This window comes from Trichechus manatus, unplaced genomic scaffold, assembly GCF_000243295.1.
Source record: "Trichechus manatus latirostris isolate Lorelei unplaced genomic scaffold, TriManLat1.0 scaffold00048, whole genome shotgun sequence".
NCBI lineage: Eukaryota > Metazoa > Chordata > Mammalia > Sirenia > Trichechidae > Trichechus > Trichechus manatus.
Window position 1 is genome coordinate 12,165,248 of NW_004443984.1, and position 24,603 is coordinate 12,189,850.

The window sequence follows — 24,603 nt, forward strand, 5'->3', positions numbered from 1 at the left end:
GGGTGGGAGGGTGGATGGATGCATGGATGCATGGATGTATGGAAAAAAGGATAGAGGGAGTGATGGAGGAATGGATGGAGGAAATGAATGAATTCCTTGTAAACAGGTATCTGTGAGCATCAGCACATGGAAACTAAGCCTATAAGATGGCCCTGTTCTTCGTGTTACCCTCCCCAGCAAGGTGCCATTCATAAAAGCCTCATTAATATTTCACACAGTGGAGAGACCTGAGAGGTCATATCCCTCCTTACATTAAGGATGAATGCCCCCTTGTCGGGCACAGGGGCAACTAATGCATCTCTCCACGGCTCTGTCACAGCAACCGGCCATCAGGGAGCCCATTAGGGAACGAGAAAAGTTATTGATCCCTGATGAAAGATGCCTGGGATCTTGGGGCAGGCACTTCCTGGGCCCAACAGAGAGGAACAGAAACAAGACCCTTCTCCTCACTGTTACCAGGTGCAATCTAGGTGAACCCTGGAGGCCAGAGATGAGGGGGACCCTCAGATTAGCTGAGCTAGAAGGATCATCCTGTCCAGCTTCCTCATTTTACAGACAACAAAACATATCCAACAGAGTGGGTGGTTTACCCAAAGTACTCTCTTGTAGATGAATTGCAAAAATGGTCCTAATCTTCCACCCATCCTTGTACCCATGCCCTTGGCAATGTGACTTTGCAGCTCTGCCCAACAAGAGGCAGCATCTATGTCCCTATCCCTTGAATTTGGGTTTGGCCATGAGACTTGTTGGACCAATAGTCATGGAAGTGCATATATGCCAGTTTTGAACCTCAACCTCACGAGCTGTATGTGTTCTCAATCTCTCCATTGTTTCTCTACCTTTGATGAAGTAGCCTGCTACCTATGCCTGGGCTAGCCTGCTGGAGGACTGCTGCATGGATCAGAGCCTCATCAGCCCAGTTGTCCCAGCAGGGCCCCAGACATGTGAGAGAGGCCAGCGAAGATCAACAAAACCACCTATCTGACCTACAGCTGCCCACAGACACATGAGTGAGCCCTGCCTGGGTCTCTCATTCCAATAGACTCATCCAGCTGGCCTATAGACTCATGAGCAAAAATATGTTTATAGTAATATGTACTGAAGCATTGGGTTTGTTTATTACTCAGCATTATTATGGCAATATATAACTGATACACACGTCTCCATCCATCCCCTCCTTGTCATTCTCAGTGGCATGCTGAGACTCTCCCATTGGAACAATTGCAGCTGCTATGAAACCAGCTTCCTTATCTCCAGCCTCCTCTCCTTCCTTCATCTATCCTCCACCCCAGGGGCCTCAATGCATGGCCCGTGGCCTCCAGATTTTCCTTCCTTCTCTTTTCTTTTTCTTACCCAGTGTGTTAAAAAAAAAAAAAAAAAAAAAAGACTTTGAACCAATGTTTAAATACTAGAAGCTCTTACAAAAAAATCTCTGTCTTGAAAAATCAGAAGGCCTTGTTTCCTGCGCTCCTACATGGGCCCAAGAAGCAGCTGCCCCCTTAGCCAAGGGCACATTCAATCCCCATCCTGTGACAGAATCACCACCACTCACCTCTGTTGACCAACGCTGAGCCCGAGTCCCAGTCACCATCTACCTTAAGCTACTGGTTTTCTTATTTTAGAGATATTTCTTGGTACTTGTCTCTGTTAAAAGTTGGCAAACAAAAGATCCTTGAGGGCCTTAGGATTCAAGAGAAAATACGAGTGTGTCTCTTTGGGGAAGTGATGGATATTTCCATGTATTAAAAATGCAAACAACCACCTGTTTATCTCATTAATGCTGGTCCCTGGAGGCATCTGGGTTTTCAACCCCTGACCAGAAACCTTCTGACTGAGGTTCTCCCAACCTTCCCAATCTTTTCTTCCACCCTCCCTCACCCCCACGCCCCAAAACCAGTTGCCATCGAGTTGAATTCCAGCTCATGGCAACTCCATGTGTGTCAGAGTAGAACTGGGATTTTCAGTAGCTGATTTTTCAGAAGTAGATCACCTGGCCTTTCTTCCAGGTGCCTCTGGGAGGACTTAAACTTCTAACCTTTCAGTTAGCAGCCAAACTTGTTAAACATTTGCACCACCCAGGGACCACTTGCCCCGCCCCGCCCACCATGCACGCTAAATCTAGACCCACGTGACCTCTTGCTTTGCTTTCTGGCTGTCACTTCTTTGCCCCTGCAGTGCCCCCCTCTGCATCAGTGGCCAACGGTCTCTCAGACTTCATCTCAAATCTTACCTCCACCAAGAAGTCACCTCATCCAGGTCAGGACTGCTCTTGATTTCTCTGGCACCCCCACCACTGCTGCTGAGCCCCATGGTGATCTCCCCTTTTATCAGGCATCCTGGACTGCCCAGGAGTACATCCACTCCAGCACAGCTCTGCTTTCCCCTGGACGGCGGGGCTGAGATAGGGGATACACAGTGCTGGCCCACAGATGCACCCTCTCCTCCATTACCAGCCCTGTTGTACGTAGACTTATTTCCAAAAGTAGCTTTGAACTGAAATTGAATGACTGTGATTTGCATAGTTTTGCATCGCATTTGCATGCACTTATATCCTGTCCAAAAATACTGACATTTACCCACAATTTGTTACTGATTATCTGGGGCTCCCGACATTGTTCTCTCTACTCACATCCTCTTACCCACTCCCCTCTCCGCTAGGGCTGACCATACCTGGAGGAACACCTGGCTGGTCCAGGCCTGGCGGGGATGGGCCCCTCTCACCCTTTACCTCCCACAGTGCAGGTGGGAACCTGCCTCTGGAATCCCAGCTTGGCTTCTAGGCTTGATGTTGACTGACTTATTATCTGCTATGCCCAGTACCCAGCTCAGGTTCTGGGCATGCCAGAAGCTTAGGAAGAGGCTGAATGAATGAATTATTGACTGAATGAATGAGTGACAGTGAATAAGACAGAGATGGAGTAAGTGAGAGAGTGAGTGAGTGAGTGAGTGACCAAGTGAGTGACGAGGGAAGAAAGAAGGGAGAGGAGCCTGAGAACCTTGAAGGAAAGGGCATGCTTATGGAAATGAGATGTACAGAAATAGTTTTCACAATGACTGTGAGCTCGGCCCTTCCGGTGATACACTTCTGGGTTTGAATCCTGGATATTCCAAACCAGAGTGTGGCCTTGGGCAAGCCCCTTTACCACTGCACGCCTTGCTGTATCCAGGTGGCCAGCACCATGCCACGCATGGAGGAGATGCTCAAGAAATACCTGTTGGATGAATGGATGAATGAATGAACGAATGACTATCTATCCCACAGGGCTGGTGGGACGATTAAATGAGATGTTGTCCACAAGGCACTTTGAATGGCCTGGCACTTAGCAGTTACTCATTATGAGTTCAGTCCACCATCCAGCCTTCTCTAACCAGCATGTGTTGCCAGCTGTGCACTGAGTAAGAAGGTTCTGAGCCAGGAGCCTTGGAGCCGGAGAAGAAACTCAGAGTCCTGCCCCTGGAGTCTTTACACGTTGGAAGAGCAAAGCTGCCTCTCACACAAAATAATTCAGGAGAAATGCACAGGGGGCTGGAGCCCCACAAGCTGTAACACTCCAAGTGATGCCTCCATGTACTGGGACTGTCATGGGAGGATTCTTGGAGGAGCTGGACTTTATGTGATCATTGGTCTATGAGGCTATTTGGGCTGATAGAGGCAAAGGACTACAAGCAGGGGAGAGAGCAAGGGCAAAGGTGTGGGGTGGGAATAAGCCTGGGGGATCGACAGGAGTGGAGGGAAGGTGGTGCTGGCGAGAAGGGCCTCTGTGACACTGGCACATTGTTGGGGGCCACGTCCACAGCCTCTGCCACACTGGAAGGCTATACTCTAAAGGACAGCCTCGTGCCTCAGCATCAGGGTGGATCAGCATATGCTAAAGGACAAAAGTCTCTGGTTGTGCCTCTGGCTAACAACACAGGAAAACTCCATCCAGCTCAATAACAACCATCAGGAGCCACAGGAACCCAGAGGTGGGCATCCACGTCAGACAGGAGGAGCAAAGTTAGCAAGGGTTCCCACAGGAAGGGGAGCTATATTGAACTTGGAGATTGGAGTTGGCTGGGGAGAAGAGGTGTTGCAAGCAAGAGAGTCACCTGCAAAGGCTGGGATGTGAGACAGAACACAGTGGGCTTGGAGGTAACAGGACTGGGGGATGGGGGGACCTAAGACCATTTTGAAAACACCAGTGGCTCCATGGGAGAAAGATGCAACACTCTGTTTCCGTAAAGATTCACAACCTTAGAAACCCTATGGGGAAGTTCTACTCTGTCCTGTAGGATCGCTATGAGTCGGAATTGACTCAACAGTAGTGGTTTGGTCTCAGAATCTCTTTTGAGGCAATCTGTACAAAGAGGTGAGACAGAACCTGAGAGGGTAAGGGATTCCCTCAAGGTCACACAGCATTTCAGCAGAACTTTGGTCAGAACCCTGGTTCTTAACTCCTAGCCCAGAGCTCTGGGGACAGAGGGTGTTGAGGAGGCCGGTGGGGAGGGCTGGGCGGGGGTTAGGAAATACCACCAGGAGGATCTTCTGAGTCCCAAATCTAACTTATTATTTTAAACAAGTGACCAGAAATCCAAAAAAAAAAAAAAAAAATGCTGTTCAGTCAATTCTGACTCATAGCAACCCTATAGGACAGAGTAGAACTGCCCCGTAGGGTTTCCAGGGAGCAGCTGGTGGATTCAAACTGCCCACCTTTTGGTTAGCAGCTGAGCTCTTAATCAAGTGCCCCTAAAAAGAAGTTACTGTTTAGATTATGGAATCTCTGGGTGGTACAAATGGTTAATGCACACGGCTGCTAACAGTAAGGTTGGTGGTTTGAGTCCACCCAGAGGGGCCTTAGAAGAAAGGCCTGGAGATATACTTCCAAAAAATTAACCATTGAAAACCCTGTGGAGCACAGTTCTACTGTGATACACACAGGGTTGTCATGAATTCAAGTCGATTCGATGACAACTGGTAATTTGGATTATTATCATTTAATTTTAACTTCTCTGGAGAAATATGCATTTGTTCGCCAGGGAGCCAAGCAGGAGTGAGGCCTCATGATGGAAAGTCCAAAGCAAACTGATCTAAGACAGAGGGATTTTATTGGCTCAATTAACTCCTAATACTGGAACAGTGTGGACTTGAGGCATAGCGTGATCCAGGGGCTCAGACTGCGTCACCAAGCCTGGATTTCTCTCTCTTCACTCTTCAGCCTGATATGTCTCATGTTGGCTTCCTTCTCAAAAAGACCACCTCCTTTCCCCTCTCGCATTCGAGCCCAGCTTCCATGGAACTCACGGAAAGTCCCACTGGGTCTCCTTGGTTCTGACTGTCTCACATGCCTATCCCTGAGCTAATCACGTCATCCAGGAAGGAGGTGTTGTGAGCTCTGCCCCAAGTGCAGGGGTGGGGATGTGGCATGGAGGGACCACATGAACCCCAAGGGCTGGACATGAAGGAGGGTGATTCCCCCAACATCTGTTTCTGAAAGTTGTGTGAACAGGGGGTCAAATCTCCAAATGGTTTTCCAGAGTGCAGCCACGGGAGAGCACCAGCCCACAGCCGATCCTCTGGGAGCCTTGCATTACATGATGCGGGTGAGCTAAGCTGTGGAAGCAGAGTGAGCCAGGGGAGCAGAAGGTGGAGGTCATCACACCCAGGGGCTTCACCTCTCCAAGCCTCAGTTTTGCAATCTAATGTCTCATCCTTATCTCTGCCTAGTCTCTCTGTCGTGAAGATTCATGATGTATTTTGTGACATAATTTTCCAGCTGAGGGGCCCAGAGAGCTTGGGCTCTGCTCTCAGATCTACAGCTCAGCAGGTGTAGCCTTGGCCAAGTCGCTGCCCCTCTCTAAGCCTCTCTTTCCCCACTTGTAAAATCAAAGGGTTGGAGATGATACATGGTTCTCAATTTTTTTTAAGCAGCAGAACATATTCCTTAAAGGAAGCATTATAGAGAAGGCCAGCGTAAGACAGATCAAAGTGGAACCACTCTGACTGATGTAGGTGTGGAGAGGGCAGAGCTCTGGTGCTCACGCTTTACTTCGCCCACCCCTCACCAGTCTGCAAGACACTTGGCTGATGCCCTCAAGGACCCTCAGCTCTGAGGGCACAGAGCATGGGCCTTAGAGACAGTGAGACTTAGAAGCATGGGTTTGAATCCCAATCCCACCAAACATATCAGTTAACTGTTGCTGCCTCAAAACTCAAGGACTTACAACAACCATCATTTATTATCACTCACCCACTTGCAGGTCTGCTGGGTCTTGTTCGAAGCTGATCTCCACCGAGGTGACTCTGCTCCACGGGCCTCTCATCTTCCTCCTGGGACCAGAGGCAAGACTGGGCATGTTCTTATAGCTAATGCAGTAGCACAAGACAGCAAGTAGAAATGCACAAGAACTCTTAAAGCCAAAGCCTCAGAACTGAGCTCCTGTCATTTTCACCAACATGCCAGTGAGCAATGCAAGTTTCATGGCCAAACTCAAAGTCATGGTAGGGAAGTACCCTCCACTCACAATGAGGCCATGGCAAAGGTGGGGCAGAGAGTTGGGGCCAACAAGTCAACCTACCACAACTACCTTGTCACCTGGGGAACCTTAGGCAAGCGAATTAAACCCTCTGAGCCTCAGTGTCCTCATCTAGAAAGTGGGACTATGGGGTCATTGTGAGAATCAAGCAGTGTTCGTAAATAATATGCCCTATTACCCACTAACCCTACCCTAAAGTAGACACTGCCCAGATAACCCAGCTCAGACATGGAGCTTGTCCTGTGACAGCATACAGTGAGGGAGGCTGGGCTGTGAGTGTGTGCGTGTGTGTGTGCGTGTGTGTGCGCGTGTGTGCGTGTGTGTCTCTGTGTGTGAGCACAGATGTAGGAAGCACATCTCTGACAGGCAGATGCTGCAAATCCAGCTTTTTGATGCCACTCAGAGGCTGTAGCCGCTTTCAGGACCCAGCTCCTAGATTCTGCCCGCTGCAAAAATCATCACGTTATAATTACAAGTTAATTAAGGCAGAAGAGATCAAAGCCACTTTAGACAGATTAATGATAGGGCGAGTGCCAGGAATTTTACCGTTTTATGTATTAACCACATTGTTGTTTCTATTCCACGTTTTTTTCCCCTCTTTTGTGTCAGCCAAAAAGCCTTTCATATCTTTTCTCTGCCATCCTCAATGCAGGAGGAATTTGAAGTCCTCACAGCTGTGAGGGGCTGTCTGTGGAGACGGCCCATTCAAAAGGGTATCAGAAAAATCAACGAGACTTTTAGCTTCTGACTAGAATGAAGCTGCCACCCGCCTAACGCTCCCCTCCCTTAAAAAAAAAAAAAAAAAGACCTAGAAAACATCAGTCACTAAAATCGAGCCAAAGCAAAGGGAGGAATTTGAAGCCAGATGCCCCAGCTCCTTGCCTCCCCAGGAAGGCTCTGGGAGGAAGGAATTTTTGCATTTCAAGGTCACCCCCTAGCTGAGCATGACAACCAAGCCACCAGAGCCTGGCCCTGGGGTAAAGCGTGACTGAGAGAACCCATGTGGGAAACTAAATAAATAGCTCATGCATTTCTTCATGCAACAGGTATTTACTGAATGTCTGCCGTGTGCAGGCCATTGGGATACATGGTGAGCAAGTCAGACATTGTCTTTTGCTCTCATGGTGCTTACAATCTAGCTAGTGGGAACACACAATTAACAAGTGTACTGTTAAGGTGTTACGGACTGAATTGAATTGAACCCTTCTCCAAACATGTACGTTGCAATGCTAACCCCTATACCTGTGGATGTAAACCTGTTTAGGAAGAGAGTTTTCTTTATGTTAATGACAGCATATCCGTGTAGGGTGTGCCCTAAACCTAATCACTTCAGAGTTATAAAAAGAGCAGATTAGACACAAGAGCAAGCACAAATCGGAGGGGGTGAGGGAGATAGATGCCACGTGAAGATCACCAAGGAACAGAGGGATGCTGGGGCTACAGAAGCTGAGACGAGTAAGGATCTTCCCCCGACAACTGACAAAGAGAGCCTTCACCTATAGCCAGTGCCCTGAATTTGGACTTCTTGCTTCCTCAACTGTGAGAAAATAAATTTATGTTCTTCAAAGCCACCCACTTGTGGTATTTCTGTTACAGCAGCACTAGATAATTAAAACATGTTGTTGCTATTGGGTGCCGTCGAGTTGATTCCGACTCATGGCAACCCTATAGGACAGAGTAGAACTGTCCCATAGGGTTTCCTAGGCTGTAATCACTTCCCAAATCTCAGTAGCTTAAAGTAAGAGTTCATGTCTCTCCTATAAGGTCTCCCCTTAAAGGTCCTCCATAAATGTTGGTCAATGGGTGAGGAAAGTTCTCCTCGGGGAACTCCTAGAAGCATATGGCTCCCAAGGTCAAGGCCCAGGAAGACAGAATGTAGGAGATGATACGGAACATTTTTGCCTGCCACTTTTACCCACAATCCATTGGCTAGAATTTAGTCACATGATCCACTTAGTTGCAAGCGGAGCTAAGAAATGTAGCCTCTGGCTAGACGGCCACTTCCTAACAACTATGTACCATATGGAAGGGCAGTGGAGTCTTACTAGGATAGCTAGCCTCTCTGCCTATGTAAGTAATCAAAATAACTCATGATGAATGTTTGATAGGAGAATCTCACGGCCTTAGTGCACGCAGCAGGGGACCTGTTTCAATGATTTTCTATTGTGTAACAAACCATCTCTAAGACTTAGCTGATTGAAATGTTGTTATTGTTGTTGTTAGTTGATGTAGAGTTAGCTCCAACTCACGGCGACCTCAGGTATAACAGAATGAAACATCGCCTGGTCCTGCACCATCTTCATGATTGTTGGTATATTTGACTACATTGTCTTGGCTATAGTGTCAATCCATCTTATTGAAGGTTTCTCTTGTTTTCACTGACCCTCTACTTTACCAAACATCATGTCCTTTTCTAAGTGATTGGTCTTTCCTGATGATGTGTCCAAAGTAAGTGAGCCAAACTCTCACATCCTCACTTCTAAGGATCATTCTGGTTGTATGTCTTCATGTGTCATTATCACCCACAGTTCTGTGGGTTGAGTGGGCTCAGCTGGGCAGTGCTCCCTGGGGGTCTCTCAAGCAGTTGCAGTTACACGGCAACTGCATGTCCAAGACGTTTCTTCACCCACATGTTTCGCACCTCAGCTGAGATGGCTAGATCAGCTGGAGGCTGGCCAGGCAGCTCTCTCTCCCCAGGTGGCCAAATTGGGCTCCCTGACAGCATGGCAGTCTCAGGATAGTGAGACTTATTATGTGGCAGCTGGCTCCTCCTTTACAAATACTCTAAGCACCTCAGGCAGAAGTTGCAGGCAAAAGAACCTGGTCTTGGAAGTCCAGAATGTCACTTCGACAGAATGCTATCGCTCAACCAAGTGACTAGGGCCAGAACATCACTTCCACAGCATTCTACTGAACAAACAAGTAACCAGGGCCAGCTCAGATTCAAAATGGGTAGAGGTGGGGATTATCTTCATCTCTAAATGGGAGGAGTAGCATGCACATTCACGGAGGGAAGGGATTGATGGCAGCCATCTTTGGAGATTATCTAGCACAGGGCCCAACTTCATCTTGGTAATCACAGAAGTCTTCCTGGAGGAGATGACATGACGGTACATACGTTAAGAGATGCTGTTCAAGCAAAGGGAATATCATGGTCTAGCTCCACAAAGATGCGAGTTAGCTCAATGGCAAAGAGGAACAAGGAGAAATCTATTGTGGGAGAAATGAGGCTGTAGAGATAAGCAGGGGTAGACCACAGACGGCTTGTAAGCCATGATAAGGAATCTGGTTCCTTACCTGAGCGCACTGGAGGCAAGGAGATGATCTGAATACGTTGGCCCTTTGGAAAGAGCCTCTGGCTGTTGAGGTAATGGATGGGAGAGAAGACAGTCCAGAGGCAAGGATGGTTTTACCGCAGTGCAGGGCTTAGGCCCTTAAAAGCACCTGCTGGCTCTTTAGCTCATTCAATTCTCCCAAGAGGGAATAGGCAGGGCAGAGGGGATTGGTTGTTCCCATTTTACAGATGAGGAGACTGAGTCTCAGCTTGGGATGGAGACTTTCTCAGGGTCCCATCATGAGTCAGTGGCAGGGCCAGGATCAAAACTCTTACTTTCTCTTAGCTAAGGGCTTTATTTCCCTCCTTGAGTTCCACCTTGCTGGCATCTGTCAGCTGACAAAAGCTAGCACCTGGAATACGGCTGGGGAGATAGCAATGGAAAACAGGAAAGAAGGCAAGCTTGAGGACTAGGGTGGCTCCGTCTGGTAGAAAGGAGAAGAGGCTGTGAGTGAGGAAAGCAGATATATAAAAGAAGTACTGCTATGACTGTCTGTGGGGCATTATGGAAGCCAGCCCCCTTCTCTGGGCCTTGGGGTTCTTTCCCGTAAAGATATTGTTTAACAGATACTGATTAAGCCTGAGGTGTTTCTCAATTCCAAGCTAGGGGCTGTAGTCAAGTCATACAGGGTCCCTGTTAGTGGAAAGGTTACAGACACATTGCAGAGACAGAAAAACATCAAGTAATGACTCAGGGTACATGACTAATTGGCAACTGAGTGTGGAAGGAGAGACCACTGGGGATGAGACCAGTCATAGAGAGGCTTCCTTGAAGAGATGAGAATTGACCTAGACCAGAAGGATGAGTGGTATCTGAATAAGGCAAGAGGAAAGAAAGGAGACACAAATGGGGAGAGTGAGGTGAGCATTCATTTCTCGAATGCTTGTTGGAACTAACATGTATTAAACACAATACCAGGCATCAAATATATATATGTATATATATTCCTTACAGTCACTCTATGAGGTTGGTATTATTACCATTTTATATAGTGTCCGTTTTATATAGTGTGGACACTGAGAATCAGAGGAGAGAAGCAACTCTCCCAGATCTTACATCTTCTTAGTGCAAGAGTCAGGATTTGAACTCAGGTCCATCTGAATCCAGACTCCATGTTCTTTTGTACCAAGCTCCTTAGATGCCAGGTCCCATCTTAGAGAATGGCACACATCAGGGGATCAGGAAATGTCAAATTATTGAGTGAATGAATAAAAGAATGGTGAGTGAATTGGGTGAATGTGCAAACAATGGGAGGAACTGCATCTTAAGCTGTATTCAGAGGCTGAACTGCAGAGGAAGGTCAGGGGTCCTGATCCTCCTTCCCGCTGAGGGAGGTGACTGTCTTACCCAGGTCATAGGAGGAGTTGAATTGAGGAGGGTACATTCACACAGTAACATGTAGGTTGAGTTATCCCATCCCATTTTGCCCCAACAAAGGCTCTGCTGCCTTGAGGAAGTGGAGGCTCCTCCTGGCCTTCAGCCTCCGCGTGGGGTGGGGAAGGAGATCATTCTCTCCCCTCTGTGGTTCATTTTGCTCAGCAACAGCATAATGAACCATCAGTGGCAACCCTGATAGCCCTGGACATGCCAAACATGTGATAGCAAATTTGAGCCTGGGATCATGTTCTGGGTTTGCCTAGCATTAAGAAAAAAGACACAAAGGATCCTTGAAGAAGGAAGATAGAAAGGGAGAGAGGGCTCTTAAGTTAGAACTAAAGATCTTCTCAACAACAGGACTTGTCCAGCTCCATGTTGGGTGAGAAGAAATCCACTAGAGAGCAGATGTGAAAAGGGCAGGGCGTTCTCACAGGGCCATTCTCATACAAACCTGTTGGGAAAGAGTGGAACCATCAGAAGGAGCTCATTGTATCCTTAACGCTATAGCTGGAAGGGTACTAACTCCCTTTGGTTTTGTCCAACTTCCTTCTTTACAGATGGGGATCCTGAGGTTCAGGGAAGGGTGGCAAGAGACCATGGCCACGTATCAAGAAGAGGCAGAGCATTAAAACTTACCCATCTTGCCTCCTGTCCCAGGCTGCCCAGTAAGTTCTGGGAGTCCATATAAATAGCCAGTCACCAGACAACTGTCCTCTCCATGGCTTCTTGCTCTGATTTTTCCCCCTTGGTTGTAGGATTTTTCCCACAGACTAATATAATTTTCCTATTTCATATTTCATGAAACCACTTCAAATCCAGTCTGCTTCTGGCTCTGGGGGTTCTCCAGTGAAGACACAGCAAAGAAGATTTGTATGAAAGGAATTTGGTGGCATGCAAAAGCAATGAGACTTTAAGTGAACAACTACTTGAGGATAACGGGTTCAAGCTCCCTCGAAGCTGTATTTCCCTAAGCTTTGAGACACTCTGAATTCTGGAGCCTGTTGGCTTAGGTTCAAATCCTGACTCTGCCACTTCCTAGCAAAATGACCTGAGGCAAATGATTCTCTGTGACTCAGTTTCCCTATGTGTAAAATAAGGATAACGCTAATAACTACTTCCTAAGAGGTGAGATAAAATAAGTTAATACTTGTAAAACATTGGGAATAGTGCCTGGCATGTAGTAAGTGCTCAATAAGTGTTAGCTACTGTTATCAGCGTAGGGGTGGGGAGTAGGGGAGGCTGACACAGAGGAACCCTAACTCTGCTTGGGATTGAAAACCTCTCCAAAGGCATGCAGTCTATGACTCTAGAAATTTAGGTTCTAAGTTCAACTCAGTCATGGAAGTTCTGCTGTGTGGCCTCGTAACCTATTTCCTATCTCCAAGCCTCAGTTTCCCCATTTGGAAAATGAAGCAATTATACGAAGAAATCTCTAACTTGCACCACCAGCTGTAAGATCATGGGAGTCAGCGGTTGTGTTTTCTGGCACAGTGGGGGGAATTTAACAGGCCTTCTTTACTTTCCTCACCCAACACAATAGCATTTATAAAATTCCATCCTTATAGTCTATTGGGTTGCCTGGGTGATGCAAATGGTTAAGAGCTTGACTACTAACCAAAAGGTTGGCAGTTTGAATCCACCCAGAGGCAACTCAGAAGACAGGCCTGGTGATCTGCTGCTGAAAGGTACAGCCTTGAAACCCTGTGGAGAAGTTCAACTCCGCACACACGAGGCTGCCCTGAGTCGGAATCCACTCAACGGCAAAAGATAACAGTCTACTGTGCTCTCTTCTGTCCCGTTCTGAGCATTTTCTCATGGATCTCAGAGGCAAGGAAGCTAGACTGGGCCATCAGAGCAGACCTAGCTGTCAAGGCAGGATGCTAGTCTGTGGGCCCCTGGGCTGGCCACTACCCAACTGTCACCCTCCCCTTGACAGGCCCTACATCCACACTCAGGTACCAGTCACTTTGGCCTCTGGGCTGCAAGACGGTAGACAGCCTGTCAGAGAAGCAAGCAGAAGCTTCCCTGAGTGATGGACTGGATATTTCTCTGCCAGATGCTTCCTCCTCTGAGTAGGAGTGGATCTGACAGGCTGGGAGGCCAGGAGGAGGGCTGCTCCCCTTTCCAGCCGCCCCGGCAGGAGATCAAGGGCTGGCTGGATGTCAGTGTGAGTTTGGAAGTGCCACCAAATTATCTCAGTACCGGGACTTTGGGGAGTAAGGGGGGCCTAATAAGGGGCTTTAGAATAGCTCTCACTTCCTCCTTCCCTCTGTACTTCAGCAGCACCCAACTAACTGCAGATGTGGGCAGCAGAAAAGGAGGCTGAGCATCAGGCAGGCCCGGGTGTGCTCCACCATGCCCCTGCCTCAGCTGCATGGCTTTCAGCAAGTCATGCCCCTCTTGGAGCCTCAATTTCTTCATCTATAAAGTGGGGATGCTAATAGAACCCTTATTGTAGGGATTGGGGAAAGTCCAAAAGACAGAACACAATAATAGCTAATACTTTTTTTTTTTTTTTTTTTTGGCTATGAAGTCGATTTCAACTGATGGCTGCCCCATATGCGTCAAAGTAGAAGATGCTCTGCAGGGTTTTCAATGGCTGGTTTTTCAGAAGAAGACTGCGAGGGCTTTCTTCCGAAGCACCTCTGGGTGGACTCGAACCTCCATCCTTTCTGTTAGTAGCAAGCATATTAACCCAGTGACTCCGATACTTACATAGCATTCACAATATGCTAGGGACTGTTCTAAATGCTTTACACATATACTTTTAATCCTCACAACAATCCTTTGAAGTAGCCACAGAGAAGTTGAGTGACTTGCTCAGGGGAACACAGCTGGTCAGAGGCAGAGCCAGGGTTCAAATCTCAGCAGTCTGGCTCCAGACTCTACTCTTAACCATTCCTCCTGCGTGAGGGTTTCCAGCACAGGAGCTTGATCAATGTTAACTCTCTCCCTTCTTCTTCATTGATGCTCTGGGTCTGAGGCTGTGGTCTTCCCTGAACCTACTGTAGGGGAGAGAAGGAAGAGAGATGTTTTCTGGGGAGCTGCCTCCCAGAATGGGCTTCATCATCCCTACTGAAGGAATGCCAGCAGCAACCTGAAGGCTCCTCGAGCTGCTGAGCTCTTTCTGGGACTGACCTGCATAGATCCCCACCACCTCTCTGTATTCCTGAGAAGTTCTCAAACAGAGAGCTCAAAGCTCCATGACTCAGTGGAACTGTTTCTTTAAGCACATTTGGTGTCTGTCTCAAACACTTCCAACAATCTGGACTCTCCTTCCTTTACCACCAGCCAGGATGTTTTCCAGGCCTCTGCCCTGGACCACAGCAGCCTGAGATCTCATCTTTGAGGGCCTGGGCCCCCAGGTTTAATTCAGTTCAGGTAGAGTAGCAGGAGGGCTGGCCACCAGCTGGCACTGGAATGCTCGGAAAATGGGTGCCTTATCATGCCCAGAGCCTCCCTGGCTTCCAGAAGGAATGGCAAGAGGAGGTGGGGATGCCTGCAATTAATGAGGCTGAAACCAAAGAAGCAGGACCATGACACCAAGGGCCATTTTCTTTAACTATCCAACATGTGTCGACATGAGGGAGGGAGCAAATGCATATGTGGACGGAGAGACCAGGGCCCTTAGCAACACAAGGCTCCGGCTTGGTGAACAGACCCTGTCTCTAGGAACAAAAAGGTTTTATCTGGAGCCCCAGCCCTGTGACTCTAAGGGAACTCAAGGGCAATCAAAGCAGGGAACATCACCAGCTGATGGGCTCCTTCTTCCCTAAATCTGTCTCCATTGCCCTGGGTCAGCACTTTCTCCATTCTGTCTCTATCTCCTGGCTTCATCTTCTTTTCTAGCCTCATTCCCTCTGGGCTGGGTGTTCTCTGTTTGCCCTTCCAGATACATGATCTGCCCTTCTCTGCCCAGCTCTGTGTCTTGAGAAGCTGACCTCTCAAGTGTATCCTCAGGGCGACTTCCTCGTCTGTAAAATAGGTATAATAAGACTAAACTCATAGGGTCCTAGTGAGGTTTTAAGGAGATAACGATCATAAAGCGCTAAGCACACGGTGGACCCTCAATAAATGCTATCTATCCCCACCCTTTCCTGCCAGTCTGGCAGAAGTAGCTGGCAGATTCTGGCAAGAAACCCAAAGTACGATCATTTGAATACAAATGTTCAGTGTGGACTCTGCCTTGGATGGGCCATTGTCTCCACTGTCCCATGTGTACTTACACTGTTCATTCCAGGCTGGAGCCTTTGCTTCTGCAGTTTCTTCTGCTTGGCATTCCTTCTCTTCATCCAAATCCTATCTGTCTTACAAGGGTCAAATCTAAGATCAGTTCCTCCAGGAAGCCCTCCCTGACCAGCCCAGATCTCAATGCTTCCACTCTAGCCTCCTACCCAAGGCTGATCTGCCCACCCTGCCAACACATGGAATACTGGCCTGAGTTTGTTCTTTGGTCATCCTTGTTTGTATCTAAATCCACAGTCTCTTATGTGTCTAAATCTCACATATGCAGTTCTATCAAAGGCTCCTGAGCACAAAGGTGGGGTCTTAGGTATAGATCATCCTTAGAGGGCTGCAGGCCCACCCCTGTCCCCAAGTGTCCCCTTTTCCACTCACCCCTGTCCCCTGAGAGCACACCTCCTTAGCCCTCACCTGTCCCTCAACCTCCTCTCTTCATCCCACATCTTTAGAGTCAGGTGAACATCAAGGACACTTGAAAGGGAGAAGAAGAGAAGAAGGATGTCAGCAGCAGGTTCAGTGTGACTTGGCAGAGGAAGGGGTAGACAGAGGTTCATAACCAGTGTTACTAGGTGACACATTTGCTCCCAAGGAGACTTGCCATAGGCTCCTCTAAGGAAGAGGCAGACTCAGCCTATCCCTAGGCCCCAGCGCCTGGAAAGGCTAACTTCCCGATCTAGCCTGGAGTAAGAGTTTTGATTTTAGACAATCCTGCTTCCAACTCCAGATTGTCACCTACTAGCTGTGTGACCTGGTCAACAGGATGATGCCAATAGCTTCTAGTTATTGTGTACTCGTGTCAGGCACAATGCCAAGTGTTTTAGATGTATTCACTCATTTAATTGACGCAACAAGCATAGGGAGTAGATGTTATCATCACCTATTTTACAGATGAGGAAACTGAGGCCCAGAGAGATTAAGTAACTTGTCCAAAAGTCACAGGCCTAGTGTTATGGGTTGAATTGTGCTCCCTAAAAAGATATATTGAAGTCCTAACCTTCAATGCTTGTGAATGTGACCTTGTTTGGAAATTGGGTCGCTGAAGGTGTCATTAGTTACCGTGGGGTCATACTGGAGTTGGGTGCGTCCTAATCCAGTATGACTGCTGTCCTTATAAAAAGAGAAGAGACAGAGAGACACAGAGGGAAGACGGTCATGTGAAGACAGAGGCAGGGATTGGAGTGATGCATCTACAAGCCAAGGATTACCAGAAACCCCCAGAAGCGAGAAAGAGGAAAGGGAGGATTTTTCTCTAGAGCCTCCAGAGAGAGCATAGCCCTGCCAACACCCTGAATTCAGACTTCTAACCTCCAGAACAAAAAATTCCTGTTGTTTTAAGCCACCTGCTCTGTGGTTCTTTGTTACAATAGCCTTAGGAAACTAATACACCTAGTAAGTGGTTATTGTTAGTCATCAGGGAGTTGGCCCTGACTCACGGCGACTTGAACAACAACAGTACAACAGAACAAACCATTGCCTGGTCCTGCTCCATCTTCACAAGTATTGGTACACTCAAGTCTATCACTGTGGCCACTGTGTATTTTGAGCACCTTCCAACCTAGGGGGCTCATCTTTCAGCACTATAGCAGACAATATTCTGTTGTGATCCATTGGTTTTTATGGGTTAATTTTTGGAAGTAGATCACCAGGTCTTTCTTCCTAGTCTGTCTCAGTCTGGAAGCTCCGCTGAAACCTGTCCACCATGGGTGACCCTGCTAGTATTTGAAATACCAGTAGCATAGCTTCCAGCATCATAGCAACACATAAGCCCCCACAGTACAACAAACTAACAGACAGGTGGTGGAGTAAGCAGTAGAACCAAAATATAAACTGAGCAGCCCACTCAGCAGCCCCTGCCTGTCCTTAACAAGACTTACCCTGACCATACTAGTCAAGGGATGGAACCCCAGATTTGTAGTCGGATGGGGTCCATACTCAGGAGGCCCTGCTCCCGGTTTAATCCTCTGCTGTCGCCATCTTGGATTTCTTAAAATTTTTGAACAAGAGGCCCCACATTTCATTTTGCCAGGATCCCACAAATCATGTACCTGGCCATGCCTCCAGATGTCAAGATGACTGCAAGGTGAGGATGAGGTCTGGGGGTAGCAATGTGTGCTCTGCACCAGGGTGCGGCCTGGCTGCTGTCACTGTGACTCAAAGGAGCTAAGTTCCCACATGCACACCCCACAAGGCAGGCAGTCTGGCTGACAAATCGGTAACTATGACGTCGGTCCCTCCCAGTTTCACTGTTAATCTCCTACCCGACTCAAGCTGACACACCCACACACGGACAAGCATATGCTGGCAGTCCTCACTTCACTGCTGCTTTCATTTTGTCACTCGGCTCCCCAGCCCAACGTCAGACAGAAGTCTTCGTAATCACCACAGTACACAGCTGCACGGCCCCTGAGTCTGGGCATTTCCACATGCTGCCTTTCTTTATGACCTCTATGCAGGCTCAAGGAGCAGGGCACGAGGCTGAGGCCCAGAGAAGCACCAGCCTTCTCAAGGTCATGTAGTCAGCAAGCAGAGAACTGAGGCTGAAACCCACACCCAGGGTTCTTGCAGGCCATGTCCCTGCCACTCTGCCTCCATCCGTCCTGTCTCCCATCTTTATCAGCATCTTTGCATTTGCCTGTAAAGACAGACAGCCTGATGTCCCCGGAAATTTCTCCTAAGACCCTGGTACCCCTAAGGTGCTGAGTCAACTGTGGGGCTCCCCTGTCATACAAGAAGCATAGCAGCCGTGGGATGGAGGAGGGTTGGGTGCAGAGGACACCAGTTGTCACTTATCTCTCTATCTGCTTGCCTGCCTGCCAACCTACCTGTCTACCTTTTCTTCTGTCTTCTAGTTATTTATCTGTTAAGCTATCTGTCTGTCTTTTCATCTATCACCTGTCTCTCTGTACATCAAGGCTGCCCCACAGCCTTCACTCTTGTGGCGAGCTTCCAGTGGGAATCTCAATGTACCCACGACCTCCACGGGCCCGCCCTCCAAGGCTGCAGTACTTTCCTTTCTTCCAACCGTGGGTAAAGCCCCATCTGTGTCCTAAAACTCGTGCCAGGTCACACAGCCAGGGAGGGGGCCTACAACTGAGTTTACCCTGGCTGGATACCTCTCGAGCTGGTTTGTCTTCTTTTCACATCACTGATGGACAGCTGTGCCTGGGAGGCCTCTGCAGAGGCAGGAAGGAGGTCAGCCTGGCCCTGCAGAGGATGGTAGGGAGCAGTGACAGGTGAGAGCAGTACACCCTGAGCTGCTGGCAGATCAGGTTCAGACTCTCCAGGGACACGAACTCCATCAGATATTAATCCCTCCACTCAGCCATGTAATTCTATAGCATCAAGTTGCCTGAACACTGTGATGTACACACCATTACCACAGAGAACACACGAGGGAGAGAGACATGTGCGGCCCCAGACACCTCTCCCAGAACCTGCAGCAGATGGAGCTACGGGCCTGGGCAGGACAGTCTCAGGGTGTGGGGTAGGGCACACAGAGGTTGACTGTGCCCTCCACCTCTGTCCTGGTGCAGGATTGAGCCAAACCCCCACCTCAGAAAGGGCATGAGAAATCTTCGCTGAAACACACTCTAAAAGGCCAATTTGCTCTAGAGAAGTTGTTGCTAGTTGCCATCAAGTCCAAGTCAGCTCCGACTCATGGTGACCGTATGTATAACAGAATGAAACATTGCGTGGTCCCGTTCCGTCTTCATGATCGTTGGTATGTTTGAGTTCACTGTTGTGGCTATTGAGTCAGTCCATCTCACTGAGGGTTTCCCTCATTTTCACTTCACTGACCCTCTACTTTACCAAACATGATGTCCTTTTCTAGGAATTGGTCTTTCCCAATGATGTGTCCAAGGTAAACAAGATGGAAATTTCACCATTATCCCTTCTAAGGAGCGTTCCAGTTTTATTTCTTCTAATACTGATCTATTTGTTCTTCTGCAGTCCATAGTACATTCAATATTCTTCACCAACTCCGCAATTCAAATGCGTCAATTTTGTTTAGACCAGGGTTCTGGAAACTCTCTAAAGGGCCAAATAGTAAATTTTTGGTTTTTCAGTGATACAGTATCTGTCGTAACTGTTCAACACTGCGTGAAAATAGCCACAGACAATATATAAACAAATGGATGTGGCTGTGTTCCAGTAAAACTTTATTTACAAAACAGTCTATGGGCCAGATTTGGCCCCCAGGCTGTAGTTTTCTGACTCCCAGTTTACAGTCTAAGCCAATAACACCAACAACATAAGTAACAATAATGGGAGCTAATATTTATTGAGTACTTCCTGTGTACCAGGTCAGTCCCCATAATAACCTTAAGAAGTCAGGACTATTATTCTCTCAAATTTACAGTTGAGAAACTAGGACACAGAGACATTGAAACTAACTTGCCCAAGGTATTACAGCCAGTAATGGCAGAGCCAAACAGTCAGGAAGTTCTACTTCTCATTCATTCAGTTACTCAGATATCATCTTTGATCCTCTCTCCGTCTCACATCCCACGTGAAACCCATCAGAAAATTCTATTGTCTCTACCTTCAAAATATGTTCGTGAATCATACAGATACTCATTCCTTCACCTGCAACCACCCTGGTCTGTGCCCCCATCATTCCTCACCTGGTTACTGCAGCAGCCTCCTCCCTGGTCCTCCTCTCCTGCCCTTGCCTCCTGGCGACTGATCTCCATGAAGTAGCCAGAGGCAACTCTTACAAATGTAAGTCAGATCCTGAAGTTCCTCTGCTCAGTGCCTTCAATATTTCCCCAGCTCACTGAGAGTAAAGCCTAGTCCTTACTAAGGCTGCAAAGGTGGCAGGGTCTGCCCCCACCCATCCCATCTCTCTGACCTCCTCTCTCTCCCACATCTCTCCTGCTCCCTCCCTTTGCTCCAGCCACAGTGGCCTCCACCCTCTTCCTGGAATACACCAGACGCACTCCTGCCCTGGGGCCTTTGCACTGGCTGCTCCCTCTGCCCAGCGTGCTCTTCCTAGATATCCACGGGGCCAACTTCCTCACCTGCTTGGAGTCTTTGCTCAAATCTCACTTTTTCAGTGAGACCCTCCCTGACCACCCCATTTAATTCTGTAACTGGCCCTCTTGCTCCTCTCTCTTGCTTTCCCTTAACCATCCTTATTTTTTCCTTTTTTCAAATCCCGTAGTACCTTCTACCATGTTACATAATTTTGTCATTTATTATGTTTTTAATGAATTGCCTGTCCTTCCACACTAGAACATCACTCCACAATGGCACGGCATTGTTTGTTTTGTCACTGATGTATCCCAGCCCCTCGAGCAAGGCCTGCAAGTTGAAAGGCTCAGTGATATTTGTTGAATTGATGCATGAATCCAGCCTAAGCCTTCCTTGTCCAAGGCCCACTATGTCTCCAGGCTCTGAGTGGAGATAGAGAGCTGATAGGCCACAAATGACACTTTTGCTGGATGTTCTAGAAAATGTCCATGGAATTGTAGATGACAGCACCTGGACAGGGATTTTCACAATAGCTGGACCTGAATGAGCTCAAAATAAGACAATGTTGCTTGTGTCCTTTTATTTGAGCAAACAAATCAGGTTAGTCCTCAAGGAATAGGTCATCTGCCTCCATGGGGTTCCTCGCCCTGTTCCAACAACAAACAAATCAAGAAGAGAGACCCCCCAAAAAAAGAAAGACCCCCTGCCCTTTGCACCAAAGGAGCCCAAAGAAATCCAAGTGGTATCTGGGGGCCAGCAAAGGAGGGGCTCTCTCTGGGATTGTGGGACCAATGAGGTAGGTCGTTAATGAAGCTGGGTTAGAGCCAAGCTGCCCAGTTGTACCTGGCCACTAGGACCAGAGGGTAAGATGAGAGAAAGCATGTGATTTCCTGAACTGGCTCCATTTTTGTCCAAGGCTCACATGAACCCTAGCATCAGTCATGGCTACAATCACTAAGTGCCTAACCTCCAAACAGCAGAGTCCAACACTGTACCCCCAATATGGTATCATGCTTTATTCTAATTCACTTATTTGCCTTCCCTGTCCACAAATTGTTTGCCAAAACCACCATCTGCAGACTCACAGAATGCCTTATTCACTATCATGCTATTGCACACAGATTTGCTTCTGAACAAATAAATACTTTCTAGAAAATGAAGTGTGACAATGGGCCCATGTTCGTGTCATTCACAGGTCTCATCCTGTTCTCCATTATCCTGAAGCAGCTGGCATGACAGAATGGGGGAATGGCCTTTTGAAGATTCAGTTACGCTACTAGCTTTGTAGCAACACTTGTAGGGCTAGGGTAATATTCTCCAAGATGTGGTACATGCTGTAAATCAGCAACCAATATATGATGTTATTCTACCCATAGCCAAGATTCACAAGTCTGGGAATCAAGGGATGGAAATGCAAGTGGTTCCTCTCACTATTACCCTATGTAATACACTAGCAAAATGTTTGCCTTCCGTCCCCATGATTTTAGGCTCTTTTGGTCTACAGATATTAGTTCCCAAGGGAGGAATGCTTCCACTAGGGAACATAACAATGGAAGTTGAGATTCCTATCTGGACACTTCGAGCTTTCCATGCCAATGAACCAACAGGCAAAGAAGGGAGTCTCTATACTGACTGGAGGGATTAATTCTGAATATCAAGTGGGAAACTGTGTTGCCACTGTACAACGGGGGTAAGCAAGAAGATGTCTTGAATGCAAGAGATCCCCTGCGGCATCTCTTAGTACTCCCATGCTCTACGATAAAAGTCAATGAAAACCGTAGCTACTCATCTGAGTCACTCCATCAGGCAAGGAATCATGATAGGCCAAGGTTCTTGATGAGGAAAAATATAATATGGAATGGATAGCAGAAGAAGGAAATTATAAATACCAGCTACAACCACATGGCCAGTTGAAGAAATGAAGGTAATAGATATGAATATTTCTTCCTTATTTTGATATGAAAATATTTGTATATATGTTAATTAACTCTCTTTCCCTCTCTCTCATTCCCCTATCATCTAACATAAATTTTTAAACAGTAGCTAACCTTATAATTCCGTATTTAAATTATAGGATATCTAAGAAATGGTCTCCGTGAGTTGAAATTGACTCAACAGCAATGAGTTTGGTTTTTTTGTAAGAAGTAGTTTGACTCAGCTAGAAAGAAGGATGAAAATCATTCAAAGATGGGTAAAGAGATTTTGTATCTTCTTTTGGGAAGAAGATTAATATTTTTAGTTGTATCAGAGATAGTTGCATTATGTTAGGAGGAAGCATGATTTTTCTGTTGTCTTAATTTGGAAGTTAAATATGGTTAAAAGAGATGTGAATGTGTGCTAAACTGACAAAGGGTGGTTTTATACTGGGTCAACTTAACTACACTGAAGCTACATTTCCCAGAATTCCTTTCCGTTTATGGTTCTGAGTTAGATTAGCAGTAGAGAGATTTGCTTGAGATTTGGAAGGCAGAGTAAAGTGCAGAAGCCATGTTTAAATTCAGAAGACCAGTGTAGGATCAGGTGCTATTGTTTTCCCATATGGTAGCTGATCGCCTGGCTCACCTTGTTGGCATGGGATGGCAGCAACTCCAGCTCCTATCAGATTTCTTGCTTCAGCATCTCCATATCCTAGACCAGGCATTGTGCAGCTCCATGGTGAAGCATACCAGCTTCTTCTGCAGGTCACCTGCATCCTCAAAGTCAGAAACTTGGAGATGGTGAGGGACATATACAAGTTCCCGTTCATCGTTGTGGGTTCTAGCTTGTCCTCTCAGGTTCCAGCGTGCTACTGCTTTCCCCACTTAACAACCACTTCTGTTTCCCAACTGCCTGCCCTACTGACTTCAAGAATTAGTGCCAGATGCAGAAATAACAACATTACATAAACTGTTCAACCAGTTCCTACAGTTGCATAAGGTAGAATCCCTATAAGTCCTTTATTATTTATCCTTCCTGGAGCCCTGGTGGTGCAGTGGTTAAGTGCTTGACTACTAACCAAAATGTTGACAGTTCAAATCCACCAGCCACTCCTTGGAAACCTTATGGGGCAGTTCTACTCTGTCCTATAGAGTAATTGTGAGTCAGAATTGGCTCGATGGCAACAGGTTAGGTTATTTTGGTTTTTGTTTTAATTGTGATTTTGGTGAAAGTTTACAGCTCAAGTTAATTTCTCACTCAAAAAGTAATACGCATATTATTTTGTGACACTGGCCGCAATCTCCACAATGTGACTGCATGATCCTCCTTTCTACCCCGGGTTCCCTGCGTCCATTCATCCAGTTCCCAGTTCCCGTCCCTTCCTGCATTCTCGTCCTGCTTTTGGTCTCATATATTTGATTGAACTAAGAAGTACGGTCCTCGAGTGTATTATTTTTGTTTTATAAGTCTGTCTAATCTTTGTCTGAAAAATGAGTTTCAGGAATAGTTTCAGTTCTGGGTTAGCAGAGCATCCAGGGGCCAGAGTTTCAGGGGGTAGGTTTTTTTTTTTTTTTTTTTTGATTGGTTGTTTCCCTGATCAAACCCTAACTGATACCATGTCTTAGGTCAGATTCCCTCCAAGAAAAGCTGGAGATGGGAATTCCCTGGGAGTGAATGCAATAGGACAGAACAGGAGAAGCTAAATAAAGATGTGAGTTCAGCTGAAGTCTAGCCTCTGCCTAATCCCAAAGGGAGTGCTGGAGCATAAATGACACCACAGAGTTGTCCCACCTTGAGGGAAGGGGGGCAGTATTGTATAGCCTCTATCAGTCATTGACTGGGACCATCTCTGGGGGAGGGTGTGACCTTCCGGGCATTCCCTGGTGTAATGGCTCCTGTGGGCCAAGGGCAGTTCCCAGAAGAAGTGGGGAGCTGTGAACTATTAGCAACACTCAGAGCAGCTGGGATGGGCGCACTGCCCTGGTAAAGGGGATCTGGGCAGGGCACCAACAGCATCTACTACACACAACATTTCATATTAGAAGATCTGGGTTCAAATCCTAACTCTATTAATGGCTATGTGATTTTGTGCAAGTTTCCTAAGTTCCCTCAACCTCAGTGTTCTCATTTATAAAATGGGAGTAATAATAATGCATAATAACACATGTAAAAGTGCTTAGAACAGTATTGAGCACGTAGCAAACATTTAATGAATGCTACTGTTATTTAAATTATTAATAATAAC